Source organism: Chenopodium quinoa, unplaced genomic scaffold, assembly GCF_001683475.1.
Source record: "Chenopodium quinoa cultivar QQ74 unplaced genomic scaffold, ASM168347v1, whole genome shotgun sequence".
Lineage (NCBI taxonomy): Eukaryota > Viridiplantae > Streptophyta > Magnoliopsida > Caryophyllales > Amaranthaceae > Chenopodium > Chenopodium quinoa.
The window spans coordinates 912990-932848 of NW_018743574.1; the positions used below are offsets into that span (position 1 = coordinate 912990).

The following is a 19859-nucleotide window of genomic DNA, read 5'->3' on the forward strand; positions in this document are numbered from 1 at the left end:
TTGAAAGAATTCAAGAGTTATCACTGCACTACAATATAAGACTAAGGGGCTACTTCTCTCATTGTCATATGGTTTTGAGGTAGGACCTCCTTGGTCTTGAAAGTGGTGGACTTGCACTCTCCTATGACAGGTGCGGCCCAGACTCGTATTTAACAGCTATTTTGTTTCCTCAAACCATCAAGCTTAAGCTCAAGCTCAAGGCCAGGGCCACTTTGTAGGTTTGTACTATCACTCTTCTCTACGAGGGCCACTTCCTTCATGGTAGGGTTGGCCTATCACTCTTCTCTATTGCTGGCTTGTTTAATTTGGAAGTACTCATGATCTAAATATCTCCTAATGTCCCTTGTACTAATGTTTGTCGTCTGACGTTTATCTAGTGGAATCAGATTTAGTAGTTGTATAACTTTATTCGACTAATAGTTTAAGATGTTGGATTTTTAACATACATCTCAATGAATAATTGGTAAAAATATATATTATTAATCATTTTATAATTGGTAGCATTTTAAAGCAAATTTAGGCCCAATTATAAAAATGACCAAAGTTGTAATACATAATTCCCATCAACAATATCTCTTTATTGGTATAGAGGCTTGCTGTTGAATATGAAAGTGCATTAGCATTCCTCCGAAGCAAAAGATTAATCCAATTAGCCCAAATAAGCCAAATGCGATACACTTATTTCTGTGGATACGTTCAAATTAAAGAGAGTATGTTAGAGATATATGTGTTGATATCATATATCTAAACTTTATTATGTACGTTCCTTTTATTTTATTTTATTTATTTATTTTTTTTAGGTTGTAATCCTGTTTTTCTTTAATAGTATCTTTTGTGCGTTCCTTTTATATTTATAAAGATGTGCATTTTCATCGCATCAATGTTTTGTTATTTTAAATCATACACTATCAAACATATTGACAGTCATTAAGTCAAGTTACATGTGTAGGAAAAATTGAAAAAAAAAAAAGTGTAAAGATATTAAGAGAAAAGAAGTTATGAATCATGTCAATGATATAATTATCTGTATTTTTAGGCCCGCCCCATGTTATAGAGATACCTGAACTGATGAGCTAAACATAAAGTCTTTACTAATTAATTAGTTACATTGCAGAAACATGCCTTGAAGGCTTGAACATAACAACACAACAAAGTTTATCTCATTAAAAAAGTACGAAAATATTAAATTAAATAGAGTCGATCTTGATCATCAGCTATAGTCATGGTTGTATGACCAAAGTCACCAAACTTTTGAAAATATTTGAATCATCTAGGGTTGAATTGTAGAGATACTTCAGCTGAGCGAGGATAACTACTTTCCGTAACAAATGTTGTAGAAGTTGCAGCGTTGTCATGATAGAAACTCTTGGTTACTCCAGCATCCAACACTTGCTTAAAACTTTGGGTGGTTTGTACTTCATCGGTTTGGGGCAGTTTGAAATGACTCGACTCTATCGTCTCTAGTACTAGTAGAACTTCTTTCATAGCTGGTCTTCTCTTGCTATCCAAATTCAGGCACCGCTTTGCAAGATCGGCTATAGTTATAACCTCTTCCTTTGAACCCTCATTTAGGACTTGAGGGTCAACAATGTCAAGGAAATGAGAGTTTTCCATATGAGAAAGAAACCACGACACCAAGCTTCTATTCTGCTCACATATAGCACGTATTGCCTTTTGCCCCGTTAAAAGTTCAAGAAGGACTACACCAAAACTGTAAACATCACTCTTCTCAGTATAGTGGTTAGATTGAAGATATTCAGGATCCAAGTAGCCAAATGTTCCCATAACACGAGTGGTTACATGAGTTTGATCTGGAGCCACATGTCTTGATGTCCCAAAATCTGATAACTTTGCCCTATACTTATCATCCAAAAGAATGTTGGAAGATTTGACGTCCCTATGAAAGATAGGAATAGAAGAAGATGTATGCAAATAAACAAGTGCTCCAGCAGAATCAGAAGCAATACGTAGGCGCATTCTCCATGTGATTGGAAACTCTTCATTTAGATGATGAAGATGATTAGAAAGAGTTCCGTTTGGGATAAACTCATATACTAGTAATGGGACTTCCGATTCCAAACAACATCCTAATAACTTGACTATACTCCTATGAATTATTTGAGACATGACAACCACTTCGTTGATGAAATCTCCTAGTTGGCTTTCACTTATTGTCGTAGATTTTTTTACGGCAACAAGTCTCCCTTCACCCAACATACCTTTATAAACCGTACCTTGGCCTCCTTGTCCAATTATTCTGCTCTCATTAAATTGGTCCGTAGCTTTCTCCAACTCGTCAATGGTGAAGATCTTTGTTCTCTCTACAATATGTTCATCATTCGACATACGATGTTGCAGCAACAACCCACCATTTTTCTGAAAATTTTTAGCTTTTTGCTTGATAGCCTTTCTTTTTATGATCACCACATATAACCACCATCCAATCAGAGGCAAAAGTATTGAACCCAAGGTTGCAATCAGAACTACAGCTACATTTAGTGAAGAATCTTTAACACAATGATCGTTTTCTTTCTTCACGGTTTTTCCATGGTATCCTTTAGGACAAGAGCATATGTAGCTGCCTGGAGTGTTTGTACATAAATGAGAGCAAAGGTTCTTTGGACCTACACACTCATCAATATCTGCAATAGCGGAATAGAGAAATTTACGCCAAGAATTTAACTTTTATAGGTGTAAAGAACCAATATTATACAAATTAATCAAAAGGACAAATTTACACAAAGGAGGGACTAATGGACTATATTGTAATGTGGTTGTGATCAATCTTTAAGTTACAAGTAAAGGTAAACAAGATGGAACTGCCCAACCAATTGGATTATTTGGGCAGGCTTGGACAATAAAATCCGGCTTGAAGTTGGATTAGACTGAATTTTTTTGGACTGTCCACGTACAAGCATTTTTTTTTTTTTTGAATTACGTTTTTTTTGTTGTTGTTTTTTTTTAATCTAGTCTGAAAAGCTTGTTAGGCGGCTTAGTTAAAAATAACAGGTTTTGACAAGCATTTTTGGATCAACTCGGCCCGACTTATTTTTGACCTTTAGCCTGGCCAATCCCATGATCACCTCTAAACTCTAGTTACAAGTGTGAGGTTCTTACTTTTTTTAATGTGTGGGTATTGTTGTTGAAGCCGATTGGACACATGACATAGAGCGGCTGGACACGTTTGCCAGCATAACACCTTATGTATTGATTAAAATCATAAAATGTAGTTAATTTACATGCTTAATTTTTTGTAGGTAGATTAGGATATGGATACACATTAGAAAAACTGATAAAATTTAAATAAATCAAGAACTACCTAGCTATAAGAATTATCGAGAAAAATCAATGTTTAGCAAATTTTTTCATTGAAGGCATAAGAAATGATCTTGAGAATACGGAAACAAAAAATTTACGTTTTAGTATTTTACTGTTTTATTACATTATACTTCATACTCCGTACTTCATATGTAACATAGTGATTTATATGTAGGTTTATTTTTTTATTTTTTTTTTCATATTTTTTTTGTGTCAAATAAATCAATGGATAAAAGTGAATGGTTAGTTGATATGATTTAGCATGCATGATAATATGATATCTCAATCATCGATATACGGAGTACTACACATAGTATTACCATAAATTTAACTAGCAAAACAATTGAAAGGATACTCCATTAACCTTAAAGATTGCCCCCCATTTTCCTATGTTGGCCGTTCTTAAATTTATTGTATTGATTTTAATAAGTAATGACTAACCTTCTTTCCCAAAAAAAAAAAAAAAGAAAAAGTAAGTAGTAACTAACCTGTACATCCGGGGCTAAGGTAAGGATTACCCTGATAACCAGGAAGACAATTGCATCTGTATCCTCCTTCGTCACCATCAAAGTTGATGCATTTGCTATTCCTCTGGCAAGCAAAGGCGGACGAGTTTTTCTTAGCTACCTCACAGGTCTCATTCACCCCAATAAACCAATCAAGTACGACCGGAACAATGTCTTGTGTTCTGTTCACGAAGTTAGGGTCATTAAGGTCGGACGCACTGAAGCTAAAATTCTTTGGATTCCCTAAAAAAGCAAATCCATATGGATTAAAGTTGGACACGTGTTCATGCTTATTTAAACTATATAGTTCTAGGCTTAAACCTTTCAACCCCTTTGGGATGGATGTTTGGCAGCAACCTATCCCTGAACACGACCCATTTATTACATCTACTGGCTTGGAACACCCCACAATGCACCCACTTGAGAAGTAACGTCCCAGGGTGCCATTAATCAAACCATAATCATCACAACCAATAACAACGACTTTGTTTTCCGTGTCGTTAAACACAACTGGAAATTTGTAGAGGTTTGTCTGTGATGTATACACAGATTTTGATTCTACTACTTTTCCATCTTCATAATATGTACGTGCCACATCGCTCTTAACACGTATTTGGCCGGTGACGGATATGTCCACGACCTCAAGGTTACCCTTGGCCAAGAAGGGCTTTGGAGGGTCATAAGTTCTATTGCAATTTATGACGTAAAACCTACTAAGAGAACACGTCCCATCCAGGCCGATACCAAACGGGTAATGAACCGTTAGGTTCCCACAACTAGTTTCACAACCGGGTTTGGCAATGGGGGTAGCGGCGAAGGTGGTGATATTAAAAAGAGTTAAACTCCACCAAAGCAGTGAGAAGAGGAAACATAACAAGGTACTAATAAACTCAAACATTTTTAGCTTTTGGGTATCGATTTATGGTTTATGATGAGAAATGTGAGTTGTGAAACATACACAAAGAGGTATTTGTAAACCAAGCAACTAATAGCCAATAAGCATAACAAGGCCCGGATGCAATAATTGAGATTGACTTGAGTCAACCAAGCAACGACTTGGACATGGTCTTTGGAGCATGCTACACCAGAAGGCCTTGTACTGTTTAATATTCTACGAGTAATTTTCAAGGAATTTTCTCCGCTTCATTTTGTACTAAATTTGTTGATTTGTTCATAAGGAGCACAAACAACACGTTATATATCTTACTTCAATCGAGAGTATATAATTGTGAATTATCTACCGTGTCCCTGCGGATATTAATGTACTTTACTTTGGATACGAGGGATAGAGAGAAACCTCAAATGAACAACTCAATAAATAAATAAATAAATAAACTGATAAAAGAGATACATGATTGATTTTGTACACTAATATGTAAGATAAAAAAAATTAATAAAATAAAAAATTTCAATTTACATGTCATTAGATACACATCTATTAGTATGTACTTTTCAAAAGTTGGCTTATCTGATTATTTTCAAAAACACAAATAAAAAAGATGCAAAACCTTTTGTGTGCCCCGGGTGTACAGTAATTTATTGTACATCAGCAATTCTCACACGTGTGCCACTAATAAATTCATTATCCCCAATACTCTGTATTATTCTCTCTCCTCTCTCTCTTCCAACAAACTACCAAATTTACGACCACATTCAACCTCAAATTACAATAAGGTTGTTGTTAGGATGATCTCTCATAGAGTTTCGCTTCATTTGATCTATATTTCTTAGTCTGCAATTGATTTTTCGTTTTATCAAATTTCGAACCCTAACATTCTTAAATAGTTTTTTTTTTTTTTTTTTTTTTGGTGCTACATTCTTAAATTGTGATATTTCGCTCTCAAATTTTTCTGATTTAGGTTTCTAATTGATATTTCGATCAAATTTCCGAGCCTTCATAACTTTGGATTTAGAGAACGAGTGAAGTATCAATCGAAAAATCAGGTATTTTTTCCATTTTAAAATCAAATTTTCATTTTTATGTATAAAAATTACCCTTTTTACCCACAAAAGTTACCCTTTTTATCTATAAAAGTTACCCTTTTTATGTATACTAGGGAATCCTACGCGCGCTATGCGCGCGATATAGCTAGCCACCGCAGGGGAGTTATAAATTCGAACCTCAAAGTTTACGTACTTTGAGTTGGTGTTGAATTATACTTGTCTTAGATAGATCAATAAGAGATTATATCTCAATTTATTTAATTGTCGAAACATGTTTTGTGTTATGATTATTTATTTTGAAAATGATCATATATATTATAACTCACCAATGTACGTATTACTCTTACATGTCAGTTTGTAGCTTTATTATCCAACCCCGGTGGGTGGTGATCGAGGGAATGGAAACTGGCATGTTAGCAGTATTTTCCCGCAACCAGAAAAAGAGTTCTTCAGAAAAGAGGAAATTGAGAAATGAGGTTTTTTTGCCTTTTCGATGGAATGATAAGGAAGATAAATAAAAGAAATAGAGGACAAAAATACGAAAGGTTAAATACTTAAATGCATCAAAATTAATTTTAATTTGTGGTAAATATGTCAATTAACTTTTTTAAGGGTATAATAGTCTTAACACTATTCATAAGAGTATTTTCCCACTTTTTATAAGGTAGGGAAAAGTTACCCTTTTTACCCACAAAAGTTACCCTTTTCGTGCATAAAAGTTACCTTTTTTACCCACAAAAGTTACCCTTTTTACCCACAAAAGCTACCCTTTTTATCTATAAAAGTTACCCTTTTTACCCACAAAAGTTACCCTTTTTATATATAAAAGTTACCCTTTTTACCCACAAAAGTTACCCTTTTTATATATAAAAGTTACCCTTTTTACCCACAAAAGTTACCCTTTTCGTGCATAAAAGTTACCTTTTCTACCCACAAAAGGTACCCTTTTTTTACATAAAAGTTACCCTTTTACCCATGGAAGGTACCCTTTTGATGCATAAAAGTTACCCTTTTTTTCTTCTTCTGCTTCCTTTGCAACGTTTCTTCTTTCCTCAGCATCTTTCTTTTTCTTCTTTTTCTTTGCAATTGTAGCCTTTTTTCAATTGCATTAACATAATCAACATTTTGAAAAAATCGAAAAAATTAATAAAACACACCTTCATCTTCTGACGACTTCTTTGTACTCTTCTTCTTCACCATTGTAGAATCAAATAAAAAACAAAGAACAAAAACAAAATAAAAAAACCTAAAATTCGAAGAATCAAAACAACTAAAACAAACAAAATCTCATAAAATTAAGTAAACAAACTTAAATTTGCAAATAACAACTTCATAAGTGAAAGAGAAGAAAGATAATCGTTGTTGAAGAAACATAAACCAGGTTAAATAGAGATAGAATTGCCAATTGAGGAAGAAAGAAGAGAGAGAAAAAACTTTCTGAATGAATGAGAAAGAGAGAGAAAATATTGGTTTTTATTTGTAGGCAATGAAGCTTGGCACGTGTGAATCAAGATCGAAACAAAATTGTTTATGTTTAGAGAGCCGATTTACACTAATTTAGTGTAAATCGGATGTTATTAAACATTTGTGAAAAAGATGATATCCAATTTACAAGTATGATAATTACTGAAAGGATTTTTTTGTCAAAAATTACCTATTAAAAACCACTATTTGTAAGAAAATCCCTATAATAAAATATGTTGTTAAAAACTTCCTACTCCGTATTAAAATGCAAAATGTTGTAAAAGACTACCATATATCGGATTCTCCCATTGACTTTTTCCCGGCATTGACTATGTCATGTGACCTTCAATGAACCTTTTCCCACCCAATTTTCCCACTGGTCTTCTTCTTCAACTTTAGTTTCAAGTTTTCTACTTCATCAACGTGTACTGCTACCTCACACTTAAGCAAATACTTTTCAACAACCAATTAATTTGTTACATCTCTTTCCAATAATCAATGATTCCCTCATCCAGCAACAAAAAAATATTCAGCCCTTTAATTTGATTTGTTTTAATTATAAAAATTTACAACTTCAAATTTTCTCCTCGGGCTGTCATGAGTCCATGAGATGACTCTTGCTATGGTGCTCCACATTTATACTTGCCGTTGTACCTGCACGTAAAATGCAAACGCAAACGCAATTATCACAAAAACCCTAATTTGTTGAATAATTAATTTTCGTACATACCAAGCAATTGAATAAGGGGTTTAAACAAAAATAGCAAGCTAATATAATAATAATGCTAACAACTAAATTTGTAACTTAAGGCCAAAACAAAAGAGCTTCCGGATACAACTAGTTATGCGCGCGCATCGCACGCGTTAGGCGCCCTAGTTTTTACAAATGTATAATTATGCGTATTAGTGGTCAGATCAAACTAATGGATTAGCAATCGTGTAAAATTTGATGATTTGTCTTTGTACACCCCATGAGTTTGTATAATGTATTTGGAGTAATACTAATTGTTACTTCCCAAAAGAGAAAAAAAATACAAATACAAATCTAAACATGAACAATTAATAGGAAACAACATACAACAACCAAAGCATATATATATATATATATATATATATATATATATATATATATATATATATATATATATATATATATATATATATATATCCGGATTATGATGGCTTTTGCCTTGTAAATTCATTAATCATGCAGCATGATTAATGAATTTACAAGGCATAAGCCATCATAGTCCGGATTCATGCATGACTCAGACATTAGCGAGGCTGGTTCATTTCGTTAATCAAATCGATTTGCATTGTGTATTGTCCAGACATGAATTCTCCAGTGCTTGGATGCCATTATAATTAGCATTCGAGGGCATCGGGTAAAGATCATTTTGGTTTGTTAAATTGCTTGTCTCATCCCGATGGCTCTGATCGACCCAAGGATGCCTATTTTGATTCCTCATACCCTGAAGCTCAAGGGCCACTTCCTTCATGGTTGGCCTATCGTCACCTACGACGTAAAGACATTTCATAGCTAGATTCGCCATTGTAACTAGTTGCTCTTCGTTAGCTTCCCTAACCAACTGAGGATCAACGATTTCCATCAACCGACCTTCTTTAAATGACAAGATATAATATATAGCCAAGTTTCTGTCTTCCAATTTCCTTTCTAAGGAAAGAGGCTTTTCTCTTGTTAAGAGTTCAACAAGTAGAACCCCGAAACTATAAACATCACTTTTCTCGGTCAGTTGACTTGTTTGAAAGTACTCCGGATCCAAATATCCTAACGTCCCTTGAACTAATGTTGTCACCTGAGTTTGATCAATTGGAATCAACTTTGAAGCACCAAAATCAGATATCTTAGCAGTGTAACTTTCGTCTAATAAAATGTTGCTGGATTTAACATCTCGGTGAATGATTGGTATTGAAGCGGCTGAATGAAGATATGAAAGTGCATCAGCAGCCTCCGCAGCAAGCTTAATGCAATTAGCCCAAGTAAGCCAAGACGTGACACCCTTATTTTTATGGATATGTTCAAAGAGAGTACCATTCGAGACATATTCATACACGAGCAAAGGAACCTCGGTTTCAAGACAACATCCTAAAAGTTTAACCACATTTCGATGGTTGATTGGAGTTAGAATAACAACTTCGTTTATGAATTGCTCAACTTGCTTTCGATCAGTCACTCGAGATTTCTTTATTGCAACTTCACGACCATCCTTAAGAATTCCCTTCTATACTGTACCATAACCACCTTTACCTAAAATACGATCTTCGTGATAATTATTTGTTGCTTCTTGTAATTCTTCAATAGAAAATATTTTAGATGAGTCCATAGTTCCTCCATTAGGACGAAGTTGTTGGCTCAACAATACTCCTCCATTCTGCTCAAAAAAATTTCTCCCTTTTTTTCATGAGTTTCCTTTTTTGGCGATTAAATTCATGAAAAAAACAAATAAAACCAACAACGACCCAAGTCCAAGGCCTATTCCTGCGCAAACAATTTTTGGTATAATAATATAATCTTGTTAGCTATATCATCGATCATAGAGTAAAATATATACTAAGTATAATTTTCAATCAATTAGTAAGGATAAAAGAATATAAACTTTCATCCAAATTAAACTGAAGCATTTTGAAGTCAAAATATCGATTTAAACTAACATAAAAGTAATTTTGATTATGAAATTAGAACTTATTCTACGTAACTGCAAACTATTTGTTGGGGCAGTTCATCCCATGTCCCACATAGAAAAAGTAAAGAGGTGAACATCTCCTTATAACTTAGTGCACTATTTCTGACCTAAAAAAAAAAAAAAAAAAAAACCAAAAACTAGTTTCTCAGTAATGTTGATAAATAATTTACTTCCCTAGTGAACCAAACGATCCTGAGAATAATACGAGTAAGAGTTTTTATATAATAAATATGTTTTCTTTTATAAATATAATAAAGGAATTACCTAAACGGAGCTTAGATGTAAAATTTGATTTATTCTTAAAACAAGGGGTGCCACCATCCTTCCGTCCATCTCCACTATATCCTTTAGGACAAGAGCATGTGTAACTGCCAATCGTGTTCTCACAAATATGAGTACATGGTTTGCTTGGACCCTTACACTCAATAATATCTGCCAGAGGGGAAAATTTGACTAATAAAGTCAGTAATACGATGATCTAATAATAGTTACTTAAAAATAAAAGGGTCTTTTGCTAAAACAAAATAGTATTATGAACATATACCTGTGCATCCAGGACTGAGATAGGGGTTACCGTGGTAACCAGGCAGACAGCTGCAACGGTACCCGGATTCATCGCCACCATCAACACCGGTGCAGTTGGTATTCTCCTTGCAAGCATAGCTGGACGTATTTTGCTGAGCTTGTTGGCACGTCTCATTAACACCAACATACCAATCGAGCACCATCGGAACATTGTCAGTTGTTCTATTTACAAAAGCGGCGTTGTTGCTACCAAAAAGGTCAGCCACTCTAAAGTTAAATTTGTCTACCTCGGCTATGAAAGCAGCGGTACAATAGGATACATTATTATTTGTGGTGTTTTGAACGCCACCCGTTATCACAACTAGTTTCAATCCTTTGTTTGGAATAACCGATTGGCAGCAGCCGTTACCCATACACGACGTATCATTTTGCTTAAGCATAGTCTCCGGTGGCGTATCACACGTAGCTACACAGCCACTAACATGGCCCTGTATTTGTGTACTTTCTGCAACCATCAAAGCCACGTACGTACAACCAATGCCGATAAACTTGTTTGCATCATCCAATACCACTAGCGGTAAGTTCGTTAGATTTACTTGTTCTTGGTTATACAACACTGATTCTTGTACTACCTGCCCTGGTTGGTAGCATTGTGTGGACAGTTTATTCCTGATTCGCATTTGACCGGCTTGTGATATGTCTATGATCTCCAGGCGAGTATTATTACCGTCAAGCAAGTACGGTTGTGGGGGATCGGAGGAGGTGTCACAGTGTATGTTGTAGGGCGTACTAAGGGAGCAACTTTTCTCTGAGTCCAGGCCAAATGGGTACGGAATAGTTACCTTTCCGCACCTAGTTGGGCACCCGGGTTTGGCTATGGGACTGGTGGTTGCGAAACTAGTGACAAAAAGCATGGCAAAAAATGTAAACCATAGCCTTAAGAAGGGAGATAAAGGTCGGACATCTTCCATCATTGTTAGCTTTAGATATCTAAGACGTATGGCCAAATTCAGCCCAAAGTTGTGGACCCTATAAATAGTTTTTAACAATCACTAAATGATTTTTCAACGGAAGCAACTAATGACCAAGCACGTACGGCTAGGATGGAATAATGAAATTGAGATTATTGACGAGTAAACAATGCAACGAGGACCATGTTTTTGGAGCATGCTACACGAGAAGGTCTTGTACGTGTTTAATTTTCTACGAGTAATAACAATATGAATGCAAACTCTACAGTAGTCATCTTAAAAATGACTACCAAGCCACTGTATATAACTTTCATTGGCCGATTATTGATTTATTTTTTTGTTACTCGACTTAAATTTCTACACCGCGTGACAGGTCGATACACACCAAAACACTGATCAGGTAATCCTTGACTGAGTAAGCCTCGAATAACTAAGTAACCCGTAACTGAGCGAATATCCTTTTACGGACCAAGTAACCGCTAACCAATCGAGTAATCTTTGACTAAATAACCCCTGAACGAGTAACCTGTGAGTAAATAACACTGGCTACACGATGTGACTAGAGCTGTCAAAAGTTGACCCGACCCGAAATACCGACTCAAACCCGATTATTAACCAACCCATCTGAACTTGAAAAAAATGGTGACCAAAACCCGACCTAACCCGACCTGAAACCAACCCTAGATCCGAGTTGACCTGAGTATATGAGACCCGAACCCGAACATGAATTGACCTGGAGATGACCCGACCCGAATGTAACCCGTAAATTATTGACCTGAACAGAACCCGACTTGAACCGAAATTGACCTAAACCCGTATTAACCCGTCAAAACCCGACTTGTTACTAACCTGACTTGAATTCACCCGACCCGAATTTAACCCAACCTGTTACAAACTCGACCCGAAATCAAAACGACTTGTTATTGACCTGACCCAAAATTCAACCCGACTTGTTATTAACCCGACTCAAATTTTACCAGACCTATTACTAACCAAACCCAAAAATTCAACATGATCTGTTACTAATCCGACTCGAAATCAACAGGACTTGTTATTGACCCGACCTAAATTCAACCCAAATTGATCCTGACCCGACTTCAAATCACCTTTAATGCAATTAAGAACACCTTATTATTATTGATCAAAGAATTTTGTCTAGGGAGACCAAGTCGGTCCCGGCCAGCAAAAGAAAGGAGCATCATCCTCAAATTTAAGAGTTAAATATAGTATATATTGGTTGTATGGTCAAAGGAGATAATTATCTTCCTAAATTATAGACTATAGTTCCCTAGTATATTGCCATATATATTATAGTCAAAGGAAATAATTAGCTTGATAAAAATGAAAAATTATCTATTTATAGTTAGTTGAACCCGAATATGAAATCACTTGAAAATGACACGACCTGATTGTAACCTGCAAATTATTGACTTGAATATAACCCGACTTGAATCCAAGAATGGCCCGACTTGAAAATGACCCAACCTGATTATAACCCGCAAAATATTAACTTGAACCGAAAACGACTTAAACCCGAGAATGACCCGACTTGAAAATGACCCAACCTGATTATAACCCGCAAATTATTGACTTGAATCGAACCCGACTCAAACCCGAGAATGACCCGACTTGATTATAATATGCAAATTATTGACTTAAATTGAACCCAACTCGAACCTGAGAATTACCGTAACCCGTTTTAACCCGTGAAAATTCGAATTAAACCCGACCTATTATTCACTCGACCCAAACCCGATAAGAAAGATGACCTGAAGTGACCCGACTAAAGCATGACCTAACCCAAACCCGATCCGCATAGGTTATGGAATTAATTCGAATTGACCTGACCCGAGTTGACCCGACCCAATCTTACCGACCCAGACCCGAATCGTTTATCCGAATTAACAGCTTTACCCGAAACCTCCAAAAGTTCTCATATAGCGTGGACATTAGTCTTCAATTTTGGAATTTTATGACTTTTTTCACACGAAAATAAAAAATTTGCCGAAATGTTTACCATGATTTCTAATATCCTCTGGGAGTCTAATTGGCTGGGTGGAACCATCCAATTTGCCTTTAAACGACCAATTTACTGGTTTACAACTTGCACCATTTTCATTAACTCAAGCCTACCATGAACATTTATGACAATATATAATGATCATATATGGTTCCAAACGGCATTATATGACCCCGAGATGTGTCCCCTTAAATTTCAATGCTTTTCGACACCGGGCCCCGAAACAAAAAACGTGGATATTAGCCTTCAATTTTGGAATTTTTTGACTTTTTTTCGCCCAGATAAAAAAATTGACAAAATGTTTACCATGCATGGTCCCTAATTTCCTCCGGGAGTCCAATTGGGTGGGTGGAACCATCCAATTTGCCTTTAAACGACCAATTTACAAATTTACAACTTGCACTGATTTCATTAATTCAAGACTACCACAAACATTTATAACAATAAAATAACGATCATATACGGTTTCAAACAACATTATATGATTCCGAGATGTATTCCCAAGAATTTCAATATTTTTCGACACCGGACCCCGAAGACTCCTAAAATTCTCAAAAAGCGTGGATATAGCCTTAAATTTATGAATTTTTTGACTTTTTTTGGCCCGAAAATAAAAATTGCCAAAATGTTTACCATGGTCTCTAATACCCTCCAGGAGTCCAATTGGGTGGGTGGAACAATCAAATTTGCCTTTAAACGGTCAATTTATCGATTTACAACTTGCCCGATTTCATAAACTCAAGCATACCACAAACATTTATGACAACATATAATGATCATATATGGTTACAAACGGCATTATATGACCCCGAGATGTATCCTCTATAATCTAAAGGTTTTTCGACACCGGACCCCGAAACCTCCAAAATTTCTCATAAAGCGTAGATATTAGCCTTTAATTTTGGATTTTTAATTACTTTAATTTCTTTCGCCCAAAAAAAATTGCCGAAATATTTACCATGGTCCCTAATACCCTCCAAAGTCCACTTGGGTGGGTGGAACCATCCAATTTGCTTTTAAACGACCAATTTACCTGTTTACAACTTGCACCGATTTCATTAATTCAAGCCTACCACGAACATTTATGACAAAAAAATAATGATCATATATGGTTCTAAGCGACATTATATGACCACGAGATATATTCCCTAGTATTTCAAAACTTTTCGACATCAGGCTCTAAAACCTCAAAAAGTGTGGATATTAACTTTCAATTTTGGAATTTTTTGACTTTTTCTCACCCGAAAATAAAAATTGCCAAAATGTTTATCATGGTCCCTAATACCCTCCGAGAGGCCAATTGGGTGGATGGAACCATCCAATTTGTCTTGAAACGGCCAATTTAATGGTATACAACTTGCAACGATTTCATTAACTCAAGCCTACCACGAACATTTATGACAACATATATTGATTATATATGATTCCAAATGGCATTATATGACCTTGAGAAGTATCCCTTAAATTTTCGAGGCTTTATGACACCGAGCCTCGAAATCTTCAAAATTTCTAAAAAAGCGTGGATAATTAGCCTTCAATTTTGGAATTTTTCGACTTTTTTTTGCTTAGAAATAAAAATTGCTGAAATGTTTACCATGATCACTAATATCCTCCGGTAGTCCAATTGGGTAGGTGGAACCATCCAATTTTCCTTTAGACGACCAATTTACCGATTTAAAACTAGCACCCAATTCATTAAATCAAGCCTACCACGAACATTGCTGACAACATATAATGATCATATATGATTCCAAACGTCATTATGTGACCCTGAGATGTATTCCCTAAAATCTCAAGACTTTTTGACATCGTGACCAAAAATCTTGAAAATTTCTCCAAAAGCCTGGATATAAGCCTTCAATTTTTTGAATTTTTTGACATTTTTTCACCCACAAATAAAAATTGCCGAAATTTTTATAATGGTTCTTAATACCCACCGAAAGTCCAATTGAGAGGGTTGAACTAACTAATTTTCCTTTTAAAGAACAATTTTCCGGTTTACAACTTCCACCGATTTCATTAAATCGAGCCTACCACCGAGATGTATCCTCAGAAATTTAAAGGCTTTTCGACATCGGGCCACGTAAAATGCAAAGTTTCTCAAAAAGAGTGGATATTAGACTTCAATTTAAGAATTTTTTTATTTTTTTCGCCTGAAAATAAAAATTGTCGAAATGTTTAACATGGTCCCTAATACATTTTGGGAGTCCAATTGGGTGTGTGGAACCATCATATTTGTTGTTAATCGGCCAATTTACCGGTTTACAACTTGCACCGATTTCATTAATTCAAGTCTACCACGAACATCTATGATAACATATAATGATTATATATGGTTCCAAACGACATTGTATGACCCCCATATGTATTCCCTTCCCAAAATCTCAAGATTTTTCGACACTAGGCCTCGAAACCTCTAAAATTTCTCAAAATGCGTGGACATTAGCCTTCAATTTTGGAAAATTTTGACTTTTTTTTGCCCAAAAATAAAAATTGTTGAAATGTTTACCATGGTCCTTAATACCCTCCGGTAGTCCAATTGGGTGGGTGGAACCATCCAATTTGCCTTTAAACGACCAATTTACTAGTTTACAGCTTGCACTGATTTCATTCTAATTAACTCAATAAGCCTACCACAAAATTAATGACAACAAACAATGATCATATATGGTTTCAAACGACATTGTATGACCCTAAGATGTAGTTCCTAGAATTTCAAGCCTTTTCGATTCCGGGCCTCGAAACCTCTAAAATTTCTCAAAAAGCGTGAATATAGCCTTTATTTTTGGAATTTTTAGACTTTTTTCGCCCAAAAATAATAATTGCCGAAATGTTTACCATAGTCTCTAATATCCTTCGGGAGTCAAATTGGGTGGGTGGAACCATCCAATTTGCCTTTAAACGGCCTACTTACCGGTTTATAACTTGTACTGATTTCATTAACTCAAACCTACGACGAACATCTGTGACAACATATAATGATCATGTATGGTTCCAAACGACATTGTATGACACTCATATGTATTCCCCAAAGACTTTTCGACACCGGGCCTTGAAACCTTCAAAATTTCTCAAAAAGCGTGGATATTAGACTTCAATTTTTTAATTTTTTGACTTTTTTTCGTCCGGAAATAAAAATTGCCAAAATTTTTACAATATTCCCTAATACCCTCAAGGGGTCCAATTTATCTATAAACAACCAATTTACCGGTTACAACTTGCACCGATTTCATAAAATCATGCCTACTACGAACATTTATGACAACATATAATGATCATAAATGGCTCCAAACGACATTATATGGCCCCGAGATTTATCCCCTATAATTTCAAGACTTTTCGACACTTGGCCTCGAATCCTCCAAAATTTCTCAAAAAGCAAGGATTAACCTTCAATTTTGTAATTTTTGACATTTTTTGCCCGAAAACAAAAATTGCCAAAATGTTTACCATGATTTCTAATACCGTCCGAGAGTCCTATTGAGTGGGTGGAACCATCCAATTTGCCTTTAAACGATCAATTTACCGGTTTACAACTTGCACCGATTTTATCAACTCAAGCCTGTCAGAAACATTTCTGACAACAAATAATGATCATATATGGTTCCAAACGACATTATATGACTTCGAGATGTATCCCATAGAATTTCAAGAATTTTCGACCCCGGACCCGAAACCTCCAAAATTTCTCAAAAAGCGTGGATATTAGTCTTCAATTTTGGAATTTTTTGACTTTTTTCGCCCGAAAATAAAAATTGCAGAATTGTTTACCATGGTGCCTAATATCCTACGGGAGTCCAAATGGTTTGGTGGAACCATCCAATTTGCCTTTAAACGGCCAATTTACTAGTTTTCATCTTGCACAGATTTCATTACCTAAAGCATACTACGAACATTTATGACATCATATAATGATCATTTACGGTTCCAAATGGAATTATATGACCCCGAGATGTATCCCTGAAAATATCAAGACTTTTCTACACCGGGCTCCGAAACCTCTAGTTTTTTTTTTAAAAACGTGGATAATATCCTCCAATTGTGGAATTTTTTGACTTTTTTTCGCCCGGAAATAAAAATTGCCGAAATGTTTACCATGGTTCCTAATACATTCCAGGAGTCCAATTGGGTGTGTGGAACATCAAATTTGTTGTTAATCGACCAATTTACCGGTTTACAACTTGCACCGATTTCCTTAATTCAAGCCTACCACGAACATCTATGACAACATATAATGATAAGATATGGTTCCAATCGACATTATATGACCCCCATATATATACCCAAAAATCTCAAGAATTTTCGACACTGGGCCATGAAACCTTTAAAATTTATCAAAAAAGCGTGGCTATTAGCCTTCAATTTCGGAAAATTTTGACTTTTTTTCGCCCAGAAATAAAAATTTCCGAAATGTTTACCATGGTCCTTAATACCCTCCGGTAGTCCAATTGGGTGGGTGGAACCATCCAATTTGCCTTTAAGCGACCAATTTACCAGATTACAACTTGCACCGATTTCATTAGCTCATGCCTAGCACAAACATTTCTGACAACAAATAATGATCATATATGGTTCCAAAAGACATTATATGACCCTGAGATATATTCCCTAGAATCTCAAGACTTTTCGATTCCGGACCCTGAAACCATCAAAATTTCTCAAAAAACGTGGATATTAGCCTTTATTTTTGGAATTTTTAGACTTTTTCGCACGAAAGTAATAATTGGCGAAATGTTTACCATGGTCCCTAATACTCTTCGGGAGTCCAATTGAGTGGGTGGAACCATCCAATTTGCCTTTAAACAGCCTATTTATCTGTTTATAACTTGCACCGATTTCATCAACTCAACCCTACGACGAACATCTATGACATTATGTAATGATCATATATTGTTCCATACGAAATTGTATGACCCACATATGTATTCCCCAAAATCTCAAGACTTTTCGACACCGGTTCTCGAAACCTCCAAAATTACTCAAAAATCGTTGATATTAGACTTCAATTTTTGAAATTTTTGACTTTTTTCGCCCGACAAAAAAAATTGCCAAAATTTTTACCATGTTCCCTTATACTATCCGGGGGTCCAATTGGGTGGGTTGAAGTATCCAATTTGTCTTTAAACGGTCATTTTACCTGTTACAACTTGAACTGATTTTAATAAATCAAGCCTACCACGAACATTTATGACAACATTTAATGATCATAAATGGATCAAAACGATAATATATGACCCCGAGATTAACCCCCTAGAATTTCAAGACTATTCGACACCGGGCCTCGAATTCTCCAAAAATTTTCAAAAAGCGTGGATTAGCCTTCAATATTGTAATTATTGACTTTTTTTACCTGGAAATAAAAATTTCCGAAATGTTTATCATTATCCCTAATACCGTCCGGGAGTCCCATTGGGTGGGTAGAACCATTCAATTTACTGGTTTACCACTTGCACCGATTTCATTTACTCAAGCCTACCATGAACATTTATCACAACAAATAATAATCATATATTGTTCCAAACGACATTATTTGACCACTAAATGTATCCCCTAGAATTTCAATACTTTTCGACACCGGACCCCAAAACCTTCAAAATTTCTCAAAAAGCGTGGATATTAGTTTTCAATTTTGGAATTTTTTGACTTTTTTCCGCCCGTAAATAAAAATTGCCGAAATGTTTACCATGGTCCCTATTACCCTCCAAGAGTCCAATTAGTTGGGTCGAACCATCCAATGTGCCTTTAATCGACCAATTTATCGGTTAAGACTTGCACGGATTTCATTAACTCAAGCCTACCACGAACATTTATGACAACATATAATGATCATATATGGTTCCAAACGGCATTATATGACCCCGAGATGTATCCCTTTGAATTTCAAAACTTTTCGACATCGTGCCCTAAAACCTCCAAAATTTCTCAAAAAACGTTGATATTAGTCTTCAATTTTGCAATTTTATGACTTTTTTCGTTCGGAAATAAAAATTGCAGAAATGTTTAACATGGTCCCTAATATCCTCTGGGAGTCCAAATGGTTTAGTGGAACCATCCAATTTGTCTTTAAACGACCAATTTACCGGTTTTCATCTTGCATAGATTTCATTACCTCAAGAACACTACGAACATTTATGACATCATATAATGATCATTTATAGTTCCAAACGACATTATATGACCCCGAGATTTATCCCCTAAAATATCAAGACTTTTCTACACCGGGCTCCAAAACCTCTAAATTTTTTTTTTAAAACGTGAATAATAGCCTTCAATTTTGGAATTTTTTGACTTTTTTTCGCCCGAAAATAAAAGTTGTCGAAATTTTTACCATGGTCCCTAATACATTCCAGGAGTCCAATTGGTTGTGTGGAACCATCTAATTTATTATTAATCGACCAATTTACCG

The 19859-nt window shown here is 35.4% G+C and overlaps 1 pseudogene; it reads right to left on the minus strand.

Moving 5' to 3' along the window:
- Positions 1-587: 587 nt before the first annotated feature.
- On the minus strand, positions 588-11433 carry LOC110681738 (annotated as a pseudogene).
- Positions 11434-19859: the final 8426 nt, after the last annotated feature.